The sequence below is a fragment of the Diceros bicornis genome, chromosome 7 (genome assembly GCF_020826845.1).
Source record: "Diceros bicornis minor isolate mBicDic1 chromosome 7, mDicBic1.mat.cur, whole genome shotgun sequence".
NCBI classification, from domain to species: Eukaryota; Metazoa; Chordata; class Mammalia; order Perissodactyla; family Rhinocerotidae; genus Diceros; species Diceros bicornis.
The window spans coordinates 11,358,469-11,373,374 of NC_080746.1; positions in this window are offsets into that span (position 1 = coordinate 11,358,469).

The window sequence follows — 14,906 nt, forward strand, 5'->3', positions numbered from 1 at the left end:
TGCTCAGATTTACAATTGTCACTCCACCCTTGTAAAAACCACTAAAAGCTTTGACAGTTTGTTTTTCCCCAGCAGAGGCCCTCTGCTTGGACGAGACCAATGGAGTGTTGGCACCCAGAAGCAGAAAATTCCTCTGGGGTAAAAATTCCTGGAGATTGTCATCTTACCCCAAAATGGTTCTGTTCCCTTTGGAATTTTAATTCATCTTGTCCTCATTTCTACCATAGCTTCCTGATATGCACAAAACATAATTTTTGTAAGTAATATCGCCTTTTCTATTTGTCATTGTAGGAGCACTTGCCTGTCAAGACATACTGCACTTTACCTGAAAATCTGTGCGTTATAATTTTAATGTACGTGATTTTGTGTTTTATATCTCATTGTTTCTTACTTTTCATTTTTACTCAACTCTGTAGCTCTAAAGTCAATTCATGTTGCTATGTTCACAGCTAATCTGTTGTTTCTACTGCTGCAAAATATTTCATTTTACCTACTCACTTGCCTGTTGATGAATGCTCATTTTGCTTATACTCCTTATACCACAAAAAATGTGTTTCCCCTTATGTTCCTACAAGATAATTCAATTTGGATATATATCCAGGACTAGAATTTTTAGGTTTTGGGTCAGCATATACTTGTCTTAAGTAGTATCATATTGCTTTATAGAATGGCTGTCGTACATAAAATTTCCTATATTCCCACATCTTCACCAACAGTTAGCACCATCCAACTTGAAAATTAGGTCAGTCTGTTGTATGTAAAGCAGGTGTTCTCAAAGTGTGGTCCAGGAATCCCTGAGAGTCCCTGAGGCCCCAAAACTATTTTTGTACTAATATTAAGACACTATTTGGCCTTTTAACTCTCCTTCTTGCCTGAGAGTATGGTGGAGCTTTCTAGTGGCTACATGATATGTGATATTTCAATGGACTGAATGCAGAGGCAGATATGAGATTCCATCTGTCTTTTATTAAGCCAGCTATTAAAGAGATTTGCAAAACTATAAAGCAGTGGTACTCTTCTCACTAAAGTTTTGTTTTATTTTTGGAAAATTTAGTTATTGTTCACAAAAATATGGTAAAATGTAATGGGTTTATTTTTTATTTTAAAATAAATGAATAAATAAATATTTAAAGATTTTCAGTTTTAATTTCTAACATGGTAAATATAAATTGATATAACTCGCAAATATAAAAGCTCTTTGAGGTCCTCTTGATATTTTTCTAAGAGTGCAAAGGGGTCCTGAGAGTAAAATGTTTGAGAGCTGTTGGTGTAAAGTGATATCTTGTTATTTTAATTTGCATTTCTCTTGATAATTCATGAGTTGAATATCTCTTCATATGTACGTTAATTATTTTTGTGTAACAAATTAATTCAAAGCTTAACAGCTGAAAACAACAAACATTATTACCTCCCAGTTCCTGGAGGTCAGGAGTTTGGTAGCAGTTTAGCTGGGTTGCTCTGGGTCGGAGTCTTTCACAAGGTTAAAGTCAACAGATTGGCTGGGGGTGTGGTCATCTGAAGGCTTGATTGGGGTTGGAGGATTTACATTCCAGATCGTCACTCACATGGCTGTTGGCAGAAGGCCTCAGTGGGGAAGGAGGTCTCATTCCTCACCACATGACCCTCTCCATAGGGCTAATTGAGTGTTTTCACTACATGGCAGCTGGCTTCTCTTAGAGTAAGTTGTAGCGGAGGAAGACATATCCTGTACCCACTTTGGGTCCTTCTGGCTGGGCTACAAATTAAATTGACATGAGACAGAATAACAGGAGAAAATCAAACAAAGCTTTATAACATGTATACATGGGAGAGACCCAGGAAAAACTGTGTAACTCAGTCATCTGGCCAAGGTTGTCATCTTAAATAGCATCTTCAGTTAAAGAGAAAGGGGGCTGTTGGGGGTAGTGGTTTGGGACTTCAAAGGGGAGGAAGGAAATTCACATGGAAATGGAAAAGCAAATGTTTGGTAAACACAACTTTGATAAGGATGGGCTTAGCAAGGACCCTCACAGTCTACCGATACCCAGAGTTATCCATGGTGATGGCCCGTCCTGGGGACAGGCCTTTTATCTTAAATTCTTTTAGGCAGTTGGAGGAAAGGCCAAAGTTTCTTTCAGAGTCTTTTGTTCTTAAAAATAAGCCAAGGCAAAGAGACACATTTTGGCGTGGCCAATTCTGATCCCCCCCAAAGTAATCTGAGAGAGAACAGAGAAGAAGCGTGAATGCATCAGATCTGTAGAAAAATCCCAGCGCTTCTGCTGAAGGCTTTGGACTTGCCCTCTGTGAAGCTGACGTGGAGGATTCTGGAGAGAAAAGGCATTAGGAAACAAGGACTGTTAATCTAGTGACTACAATGTTGAATCAAGCCAAAAAGAAAATTGTCATATCAATGTCATACATGCTAATGGATGAGAGAAGTAATGACTGATGAATAACTCATGAAAGGACAATTTTAGTACAACACACAATGTCTATTGTTGAACCAGTACCGTTACAAATACTACAACTTCCAGCCGGGAGCTGACTTGTTGAGATATGGTGACATGGAAGTCATTGGTCACCATGTAACCCTCAGCCATGACAAATATAAGCAAGAAGTAGAGCTGTGACATGCTGTTCTCAAAAGAAGTGATGTTCTTCTTTGACACAAAGCTCATCAGTATCTTAGACGTAATAATAGAGCAGTTGCAGAGACCAACAAATGATGAATTTCTGCTGAAGTCATATATGGGAGTGTGAAGCCTCAAATTAAGAAAAATCAGAGCAATCAAGACCCACTCCCCACTATGGTGCTCCCTGGAAGAGGGGGAGCTGGAGCCCTGGCTGCCTTGTTGATTCCCTGAAAATGAAATCTGTCACTGTACAGTGATTTTCTGCCGTGATTCTCTTCCAGATGGGAGGCCTGTCGTAAGGCCGGGTATGAGCATCTCTCCCTACTGAACTGTTTCCTGTGTTTACTCATCTCACTACTGCTAATGTTCTTTAGGATTCAGACCAGCTGGGCAGCGTTTCAGAGACCAGCACGGTTAGAGGAAATGGGCAAAGCCTGGAGTTTTTGCTGCCTACAACTTTTTCATATATTTAGAGATAAAAACTTTTGTGTTTCACTTCTTGGGTTTGGATATGTATTTTGCTCCCTTTTCATATAGGCAATTCCAAAATATTCACCAGAACATGATAATGTAAAACTGACGTTATCCCAAATCCAGGGAGTACAGCATGGTGTGGTTATACTACTTACTGAATGACAAGTTATGTCCCTATCTATAAAATGAGAAGTAAAAATATCAACTCCTGAGGTGTTTCATAAGCACAAAATGAGACAATGCATATGCAAATATTTTTTGCAAATGCTCAGTTGCTATGGAAATGTGAGTTGTTATCATACCAGACATCTGAAAATTGACCTCAGTTTTTCCCTAGACCTGAAGCTCTAGGATCCAACAGAGCAGGTGTCTTCCCACTGTGGGGAGGTTAGTTACTAGCTAAATCAGAGGGCAGTAGTTGGGGTGGGAGCATCATGTGGTGGATCTTGAGAAACCATTCCAAAAAGGAGTGCAATCTGCACCCTGACAGGCCACGAGTATCAGTACTAATGGAGCATGACTGATTGAATTTCAATGTGCACAGATGTAAAAGTTAGAAGACCATGAAGAAACTCTTGTTTTAGGTGCCTGCGCTTGGTCTGTCTGTGGTATGAGCGTGATGTAGCCAAAAAAGAAGGAAAATAATAAAGAACAAGGAATTGTACACACCCACAAATAACATGCCTGTTATCAGTAATGTATTTATGAAAAATTGTATATATGTTTGTGGGTATATGTATTGAAAAGAAAAGAAAAGATGAAAATAAATGGGATATAGCACTTTGTGCATTTATGTCAATAACCAGGTTTGCTTTGCATATGAAATTGCATCCAACAAATTGGTAGTTGAGCTGAAGCCCTATGATTTCTTTTTTTTTTTTAACAGTTTTATTTATTTATTTTTTTGTGAGGAAGATCAGCCCTGAGCTAACATCCGTGCTAATCCTCCTCTTTTTGCTGAGGAAGACTGGCTCTGAGGTAACATCTATTGCCAATCCTTCTCCTTTTTTTTTCCCCCCAAAGTCCCAGTAGATAGTTGTATGTCATAGTTGCACATCCTTCTAGTTGCTGTATGTGGGACGCAGCCTCAGCATGGCCGAAGAAGCGGTGCGTAGGTGTGCCCCTGGGATCCGAACCGGGCCACCAGTAGCGGAGCGCGCGCACTTAACCGCTAAGCCACAGGGCCGGCCCTGAAGCCCTATGATTTCTGAAAGCCAGCATCTCTGACTCTAGACTGGAGGCATTGTTCTACTAAAGAAAGATTAGATTCGGTCAACTGAGAGTTTTTTTTTTTTTTAAGGATTTTATTTTTTATTTTTCCTCCCAAAGCCCCAGTAGATAGCCGCATGTCACAGCTGCACATCCTTCCAGTTGCTGCACGTGGGACGCGGCCCCAGCATGGCCCGAGAAGTGGTGCGACGGTGCGCCCCCCCCCCCCCCGGGGATTCCAACCGGGCCGCCAGCAGCAGAGCGCACACACCCAACCGCTAAGCCACGGAGCGGCCCACAACTGAAAGTTTTGTAGCTTGAAAAATTGGGGAATCAGAATAATTTTGTATTTTAAAATATTGGGCAAATTAGTCTTGGAATGTAGTTTACCCTGAGTAAAATAAAAGAACTAAGAAAAAAAGATGAGATCTATTTCTCCTTTTCTCAGAGAAGCTCAGGAAAATTCAGGTTAGGTCAGGGTTAGAAGTAGGTGGAACTAGAAATAGAATATAACATTTTCACCAATCAAAATAAAAATGATTTGAGTAGGGAACCAGATCCTCCTCCTCTGTGTACCCTTTATATTAGGGTCTCAAGAAGTCTGTCAGTCCTTAACTTCCTCTTCTCATGTCACATTCTACCCCTGAAAATGGAGTATGTGGAAATATTGAGAAGAGGCACATAGAAAGTGACGGGGACAGTATTCACTCTGGAAAAAATAAAATCAGCAATTAATAAACATAATCATAGCATAGTAAACATCAAGGATTGAGAAATGAAAATTGTGATGTACCTATGTTGGGAGGAGGGGAGAGAAGAATTGGGGGTCCGAGGAATGTAAGAGAACTAAATTCAAATCAAATCTAATTGGCAGCAAATAACTCATCATAACTATTATGAGTTAGATACTATTCTAGTCCCTGAATCAATGAATAATGTCTGAATTAAATGAAGCAACAAAGAGCATTGTAAGCATATTATTTAGAAACTCTGCTTCAGATCTTTACTGTGTGACCCTGAGCGAGTTATGTGACCATTTGAAGCCTGAGCTTCCTTACCTACAAATTGGGAATTTTTACAGCAGCTACTCCATAGGATTGTGAGGTTTAAATTATTACATTCTCTGGTAAATAGTAAGTTTTCAATAGATTTTAACTCTTGTGTTTTTATTATTATTTACATGTTCACATCATGGTATTTAACCAAGGCACTATTATCTCCACAGTGGCAAAGTACTCACATTTCAGACATGCTTTCCAGAACATGGATCTTCATTGTTGGGAATCTAAACTGACAGACATCTGTGTCTGAGATGTATTTCCTAAAATAAAAATAATTTAAATTCTACCTACTTTAGTTGCCTAACTTATATAATCAATGCTATTTGCATAATTCAGTAGAGTTTATGCATTCCTTTCACAAGTTTAAATCATTTAATCCTCATAAAAATCTTGGGGGCAGATGGTATTTATTAGCAGGAATTATAATGTTTTTTATTGGTGAGGAAACTCAAGTGCAGCTAGATTGAGAGATTTGCCCAAGGTCACAGAACTAAGAGAGTGACTTGGAACTTGAACCTGAAGAGCCTGTGCTTTTTTCCCTGGCCTCCCATTCAGTGGTCCTTCACAGCATCAGTGGTCCAGAACGGCATTATCAGAACCACCTAGGAATTTGAAATATAAATCCTTGGGCCCCACCCAGATCTGTCAAAATTCTGGAGATGGGGCCCAGCAATCTGAGTCTTAACAACTTTTCTAGGTGATTCTGATGTACATTAACATTTCAGAACCACTGTTCTAGTTTGTAACCTTTTAAATCTGCACGCCTGTGCCTCTCAGGCATTGTGGTGCACATGCTTTACTCTTGATGTCCTATTATCAGCACAGCACAGGGTGAAAAAGAGGAATGCTGCCTGATTTTTTTCATCTTCTAGGAAACTGAAGCTCAAGAAGTCTCTCAAGTTATCCAAGGTCGTGTAGCTAGTAAGAGGCAGAACTGGGCCTAGAACCCAGGCCCTCTGACCACCAGCCCATCCTGTCTTCTACTGTAACATGCTGTTTTGCTATAATTTACTTTTATGTAGGACTATATTTTTTAAAGTAAAATCGATTTATTGAATTTCTGGAGATAAACAGGAGAGAGATTTATTACTGTATTTCATAAGCATTTTAAAAAATTACAAAAGCAATATATGTGCATGAATAAAATGAGAAAACATAGGTAAGTGAGAAAAAATGAGAAATTAAAAACACCATATTTCCTCTATCCATTGATTACCCTTCTTAACCTCTTAATGTGTATCCTTCCAGATATTTTTGTATGGATACATATGCCTTTTATTTTTTCCTGGGACGAGACCATATTATATATACTATTTAAAACTCGCTTTTTTTTTTTTTTTTTTAAATTGGGATTCTGAGCTTGCAAGTGTGACTCCAAAGGCCTTGCTCTTTTTTTGTGAGGAAGATCAGCCCTGAGCTAACATCCATGCTAATCCTCCTCTTTTTTCGCTGAGGAAGACCGGCTCTGAGCTAACATCTATTGCCAGTCCTCCTCCTTGTTTTCCCCAAAGCCCCAGTAGATAGTTGTATGTCATAGTTGCACATCCTTCTAATTGCTGCCTCCGGCCTCAGCATGGCCGGAGGAGTGGTGCATCAGTGCGCGTCCAGATCCAAACCCGGGCCGCCAGTAGCGGAGCGCGCGCAATTAACCACTAAGCCATGGGGCGGGCCCCTAAAATTCGCTTTTTTATATCGCATTTTAAAATGCATGGTTTCATTTGATCTCATCACCCCATGCCCTCCCCTCCCAAATACCTGCCCTAACCATGTCCCTTTATGGTTGCAGTAGGAAAGGCAGGGAAATCCACAGTGCATCATAAGCTTTATGCCAATTACGGTGCCAGATATGGTACCATTTGTTCATAAAAACTCTTTGAGTTGTGTTTATTATCCTCGTTTTAAGATAAGGGATTTGAAGTTCAGAGAGATGTTAAACAAATTTACCACTTTCATCCAGCTTGGAAGTGGCAGAGCCAGGATTTGTACTGAGATCAGACTGATTCCAAAGTTTATTCTCTGTATACTTAGTGGGACCATATCATTTATCATTCAACTGGGATATATCAGATTTGAAAGGGGATGTTTCTAGAGTGATGTCAGCCAAAATGGCAGAGTAGGGAACTCCCAAAGTCCTTCCATCCACAAAAGCAGTAAACAAACTGGCAAAAACTTTCAAAATCAACTTTCTTGGAATTCTGGATACTAACCAAAAGCTCGCTGCAACCAGGAGAACACAATCAAGAAAAAATGCTGAATCTCTCTATAAGAGAGCTTTTTGGTATTTTAACTTATCCTGGTTGCATCTCTAGTTCCCAGCTCAGTGTTGGCCTTGAAGACAACAGCCTGCATTCCTGGTATAAGTACCAGTCCTAGAGGGAGCATAACAGACCTTATTCTCCAAGAATTGTGGTGGTTTGTTTTGATCTGTCTGGTGGCTCTCTGAAATAAAGGGCTTGCCTTTATTTGGCCTAACCTGGAATTCTCCCAGGGCTGAGGTGGCTACAGGGGGAGGAGGCTGTTTGTGGAAAATGTTTAAAGGCAAATATATTAGTCACTGCTACTTGGGGCAAGGGATAAGAGTTGGGGCAAACAGCAGATTAACCAAAAAGCTCGGGAGGAAAGACTAAGAATGAGATGCTTTGAGAAATACGGTCTTTGAAAAGCTCCCACATATTTCTGGGAACCCAGAAGGCCACACACATTCCCAGGCTGGAAAGACCTGAGAAGACCCTAAGCTCTCACCTCTGGCTGACCTTTAGGCAGCATTATTTATAATAGCCCCAAAGTAGAAACGACCCAAATGTCCATCAACTGATGCATGGATAAATAAAATGTAGTATATCCACACAATGGAATATTATTCAGCCATGAAAAGGAATGATGTTCAGATACCTGTGACAACTTGGACACACCTTGAAAACATTATGTTGGTTGGAAGAAGCCAGACACAAAAGGCCACATGTTGTATGATTCCATTTATATGAAATGACCAGAATATGCAAATCAATAGAGACAGAAAGTGGGTTAGTGGTTGCCAGGGGTTGGGGGTAGAAGGGAATAGGAAGTGGCTACTTATGAGTATGACCTTCTTTTTGAGACAAGGGGATGTTCTGGAATGAGTGCTGATGGTTGCACAGCACTGTTAAGGTACTAAAAACCACAGTGTGTACATCTTAAAATATTTAAAATGGTAAATTTTATGTTTTGTGATTTTTATCGCAATAAAAATTAAAAAATAATAAAATAAATAAAATTTAAAAGAGCATAAAGAGTGCTCTAATAGCTTTGAAATGCATTTGAATGAAGCCTCCATGGCAACAGTCTCTGAAGTGACATCAACTCAGGGCAATTTTCCCTGGTGTTGCATCATCCAGACAAGAACTCTCAAAGATTCGTAGAGAAAAGTCAACTTTTAATGAATCCCTGAGGTCTAATTTGCTCTTAAGTCCCAAAGAAAGTCTGCCTTATGGGGCTTATTTGAAGCTGGTGATGATGAATTGTTTTTCTCTATTTGTAAATTTTGAGCAGTGGGATTGAGGGCAGGAATTGGGGTTTATTAATGATATGGAAGGAGGTAGCAAATTTCTAATTGGTTTATCTATAAATAAGGCACCATTACTGCTGAGCCTTTGTTGAATATTGGAGAAAAGATAAAGATAAGCAATTATTGATAAGTGTGTACATATAAACATAAACAGGTCTCGAAGAAAGTGGGTTTTGGCCTTTGTGTTATGATTTCATAACTTCTGTAAGGGGACTCTAGCACTTAACTCTGACCAAAAATATATCTAACCCACCCACTCACTGAGGCTTGAATTTCCCCAAATTGAGATTTATTGCTTTGGCTAAAAAGTCTGTTCTCATTAAAAATATCCCTAATAAGGAATGTGGAGTACAGGTGGTCACATACCAGTTTTATTAGCCCCTGAAGGAATGAGTTTATCACATCCCTTCCTGAAGCCAATTACACAATGAATGGCATTTAGAGCAGCCAGAGCTGAGTGTTTGGAGAACAGAATCAGATGTACATAGGTACCTTCATTATATGACTTATGATTTCTTAAAATTCTCAGAAAGGTCTTTCGCTCCTCTAACTCTCACTGTGTCTAAAATTCTCTCCCTTAGAGCCAATGCTTTGAGTTAAGGTATGGTTACTGAAGTACATAGTAAAAATGTATTGCCTGGGAGGGATGATTCATTGAGCCGTGTTTACCCAGTAGGACATAAGAGTAGATGATATTATCAAGCCCAACTCTGGCCATGCCTTTTTCAAGTATTTGTACAAATATCTTCACAATGAGGCCTAAACTCACCACCCTACTTAAAATTGTAGCCTATACCTCTCCCTTTCTATCATCTTTCCTTGCTTTATTTTTAAAGATGTTAAAAATTGAGAAAAATAGCCTTTATACTTATCCACACATTTACAATTTTAGGTGCTCTCCAAGAGTACATTTATATTATATCTCCAAGGTTATTTCTTACAATTTCAGGGGTTCCCCAAGTTTCCATCTGCCTAGAGAACTTCCTTTAACATTTCTTGTAGTGCAGTCAGCTGACAACAGATTCTCTAAGCTTTTGTTTGTATGAAGAAGCTGTTGTTTCATCTTGAATTTTGAAAGCTATTTCCGTTGCATATAGAATTCTAAATTGACAATTTTTTTTCTGCACTTTAAAGATGTCATTCCATTATCTTACTACTTGCAACATTTCTGATGAGAAGTCTGTGGTAATTTTTATCTTTGTTCCTCTGTATGTAATGTACTTTTTCCCTCTGGCTACTTTTAAAATGTTCTCTTTATGATTGATATTCAGCAATTTAGTTATTATGTACCTTCATGTGGTTTTATTTGTGTTTATTCTTCTTATAGATTCATTGAGCTTCTTGGATCTGTGAGTGTACAGTTGTGTGCTGCATAATGATGTTCTAGTCAATGACAGACTATATATATGATGGCCCTTTTATAAGATTAGTACCATACAGCCTAGGTGTGTAGTAGGCTATAACATCTAGGTTTATTTAAGTACTGAAACGGAGGGAAACATTTTCCTCTGCCCTCCTAGGTTCTTCTGGCTGGTCTAAGAATTAAGACCAGATTAACAGGGGAAAAATAAACAAAAGTTTAATAACAGGTATACATGGGAGAAACCCAGGAAAGCCAAGTAACTCACCAGAAGGGCTGAAGCTCTCACCTTAAATACCATCCTCAGCTAGAGACAAAAGAACATGTTGGGGGTGGGGAGAGTCAGGGACTTCAAAGGGAAGAAAAGCAATTCACAGGTGCGTGAAAAGGAGCAAACGAAAAACAAGTGTTTGGCCACACAGAAACTGAAGAACGCAGAGAGGAGCCCCAAAACAGGCTTTTCTAGGTCCCTCCCTGTCTACCACCTAGTTCATGTTATGCTAAGGTGATGGCTCGCTTCCTGAGACAGAGTTTTTAATCTGAATTCTTTTAGGCATTTAAGGTGGAGGCAACAAGAAAAACTTTCTGAGTCTTTTGCTTCTTAAAAATAATCAGCCTAAAATAATTCTCATGTTAAAGAGATGCATTTTGCAGTAGAAAATTTTGTACCCCTTTAGTATGCTGTATGATGTTCGTACAACTACAGAATTGCCTAATGATGTATTTCTCAGAATGTATTCCCATCATTAAGAGACACATGACTGTATAGTTTTCATCAAATTTGGAAAAAATTTAGCCATTATTTCTTTAAATATTTTTCCCTTTCCCCCTTTCTCCTGCTGGGATTCAAATTATACCTGCTTGATATTGTTCCATAGGGTACTGGGGCTTTATTCATTTTTTACGTCAGTTTTTTTCTCTCTGTGTTTCATTTTAGATAGTTTCTGTTGCTATGTCTTCAAATGCATTGATATTTTCTTCTGCAGTGTTTAATCTATAGTATTAATATAATCAAATGGTTTTTTCTCTTTAGGTATTATGTATTTTAAGATATCTAGATGTTCCATTTGGATTTTTTTTATATCTTCCATTTCTTTTAATATCATGTTCATTTTTTCTTTAAATTGTTGAGCATATTGAGTGTATTTATAATAGCATTGTAAAGTTCTTATCTGTCAGTTCCATCGTCTCTGTCATTTATGGGCTTTTTCTGTTGCCTTATTTTCCTCCTGGTTACAGGTCACATTTTTCTGCTTCTTCCATATCTAGTAATTTTTGATTGGATGTGGATATTATAGATTTTATGTTACTGAGTGCTAGATTTTATTGTATTCCTTTAAAGAGTATTGGGCTTTCTTCTGGCAGATTTTTAAGTGTCTTGAGGATTAGTTTGATCCTTTTGAAGTTAGTTTTTCAGCTTTTATAGGGTATGTCTAGAATAGCCTGGGAAATGCCCCATGTATTTATTGAAATCTCTTCACTCTGCCTGGTGGGATTTGAATGATGCCAGGCTGTGTGAACTCTAGGAATCGTTCTGCTTATTGCTCTCTGGTAATTGGTTTTGTCAAAGAAACTTTTTTTTAAAACCTGGCCTCATGGAATTTAACTGTACTCAGATTTGTTATTGAGCCAAAGTCTCAAGTAGACCTCTGTGCAGATTTGTGAGTTGTTCTTTGCAAAGCTCGCTCTGCTCCAGTATTCTGCTCCACAGGTTCTAGCTGCTTTGGGCTCTGTGAACTCCAGCATCTGCCTCCTCAGTTCAGCGAGACGACCATGCCCTGTTGCTTCCCTTTCCCTGCATCCTTGTTTGGAAATTGCCTCTGGGAAGAAAGTCAGGGTGATCACATTTGTTTTCGTTTTTTCCTGATATTCGATTCTTCTGCTACCTTTTGTCAATGTCTGAAAACAGGTGTTTCATATATTCTATTTTTCTAGTTGTTTAAGGCATAGGGAAAGTCTGAACCATGTTATTTCCTCATGATTGGAAGAGGAAGTCTCAACCCCACTTTTTCTTGAAGTATCTTTTTTGTAGTTTTAATGCGCATTTATTATATGAGAAAAGTTTAGCATCTTTTCATATGTTTAAAAACTATTAATATTTCTGTATTCTCTGAAATCTCTATTCATATATTTTGCCCACTTTTCTCTTGGTTTGTAGGTCTTTTTATTCTCAAATTTTAGAAGCTCTTTATAGTAAAGACTTTTAGCTTTTTGTCTGAAGTATAAATATATACATTTGGATACATTTGAAATTTATATTATTTATGGTGTGAGAAATGGATCTAATTTTATTGTTTTTCATATGGTTATCTAGTTGTACCATCACCATTTAAAAAATGGAAACCCATATTTTCCCTACTGATCTGAGATGCTACCTTCATCAAATATTAAATTTCTGCTTGTTCTTGGTTTTATGTGTGAGTTTTACATTCTATTCCAGTGGTCTACAATTCTATTCATGTGCTAACACCACCTTGATTTAACTACAGAAGCTTTGTAATATTTTCATTATCTGTTAGGGTTAGTTGCTACACATTGTGTGACTTTTTTTAGGATTTTCCAAGTTATTCTTGCTTGTTCATTCTTTCATATAAACTTTATAATCAGTTTGTATTCCTTTAGAAAAAACTGATACTTTTTTATTGAGACCATGTTACATGTATAAACAAACTTAGAGAGAACTGATGTATTTTGGTTGAGTCTTCCAATCCAAGAACATGGAAAGTCTTCCCATTTGTTAGAGCTCTTTGTATCCTTTTCGTGTGTTTATACCTTTAGTTATGTAGGTTTTCTACAATTCTTAGATTTTAGCCTAGGAATTTTATTTTACTTTTCTATTGTAATGAGATCTGTTGTTATATGTTCTAACAGGTCACTGTTTGTATATGAAGTATATTCATTTCTGATTTTATTCCTGCAATTTTACTAGTATTATTTTTAGTATATTTTCATTCATTCTCTTGAAGTTTCCAGATTTATAATAATATCATCTGCATATACAGATAGTTTTACCTCTCCTTTTCTGATTCTTCTGCCTCTAATTCTTTTCTCTTGTCTAATTGCATTTTTTCCCTTCTATACAATATTAAGTAATAGAAGAGACAGTAGGCTTGGTTCAGGTTTTAATGGGAATGCATCTGTATTAGTTTGCTAGGGCTGCCATAACAAAATACTATAGACTAGATGGCTTAAATAACAGAAATTTATTTTGTCACAGTTTTGGAGGCTAGAAATTCAAGATCAACGTATTGGCCAGTTTGGTTTCTCCTGAGGCCTCTCTACATGGCTTACAGGTGGCTGCCTTCTCCCTTGTCCTACATGGTTTTCCCTCTGTGTGCATGTATTCCTGGTGTCTCTGTGTGTCTAAGTTTCCTCTTATAAGAACTTCAGTCAGATTGGATTATGGCCCACCCTAACAGCTTCATTGTAACTTAATTATGTCTTTAAAGGCCCTGTCTCCAAATACAGTCACATTCTAAAGTACTGGGGGTAAGGACTTCAACACCTGAATTTCAGGGAGACACAATTCAGCCCATTTACAGCAACAAATATTTTTATATTAAGAATGATTTCATATCATATTAATAATTGTCTATTAATTTCTATTTCACTTAATATTTAAAAGTAATGAATGGGTATTGAATTTGGTCAAATGCCTTTTCATATCCTCTTGGTCCCACCCCCTCCCATCCCCTCAGGTATTTCAAATTCTTAAATTTCCGTTTTCTTTGTTGTACCTTCAGTATTCTCTTCTCTACTAACTTCTTTTTTCAGTGTACAAACATAAGCATACCTTTATTACCTAAAAATATTCCAATGCCCTTTCTCTTTCTTCTTTTACTGTAAAAAAGTTTAAAAGAGTGACGTATACTTCTGCCTTCTCTTCCTGTCTACATTCAAGGGCTGGTGTTCATTGTTAAATATTTTACTATTCTTTGCCCATCTTTCTCCTCATTCCCAGCGCAACTCCTGTGTAGATAGATGTACTTGTAAATCAAAATCTGAGTTTTCTGTGGTTTAGAATTTGCTGATTATCAAGTCTTTCTTGGGCTACAGGGAGCTCCTGAGCACATTTTTTGATTCTTGTCCTTGAATTTTAGGCATGTTGTCACCAGGTGGCAGTAGCTGAAGGAGTCAAACTATCTGAACTGAAATTGAAGATGTTTAGTATTCTGTTGAGTGTTAAATACCATCTTCTATTTCTTTTTAATGGAAATATATAAACATAAAATGTATGTATATAAATATACATATTTATGTTTTATATATACATTTATAATTTATTTAATGGGGAATATATAGATACACATACGTGTACACAGTGTACATACATATTTATATGTAATATATATGAATATTTATTTAAAAAAGTAAAATAAAAGCAAGCACTAGAGTTTGGCATGTGGAGAATTTTAAAACCCTGCCCAATTTCCAGGTCCATAAATTGTGTTACTGAATTTTGGTCATCTTTGTAGAGAGCCCACATAGGGATTTCCCCTTAGCATCAACTTTGGATCCCAGGTCTGAATGGGGAAAGGGACTGAGTAGGCACCTCCCTCTGTTGTTCTCGGGGTAAGCAGTAGCAGGGTTGAAGTGAATTGTGCATGGTGGTCAAGTGTGCTTCATGTGTGAACTCAAAGGCTGCA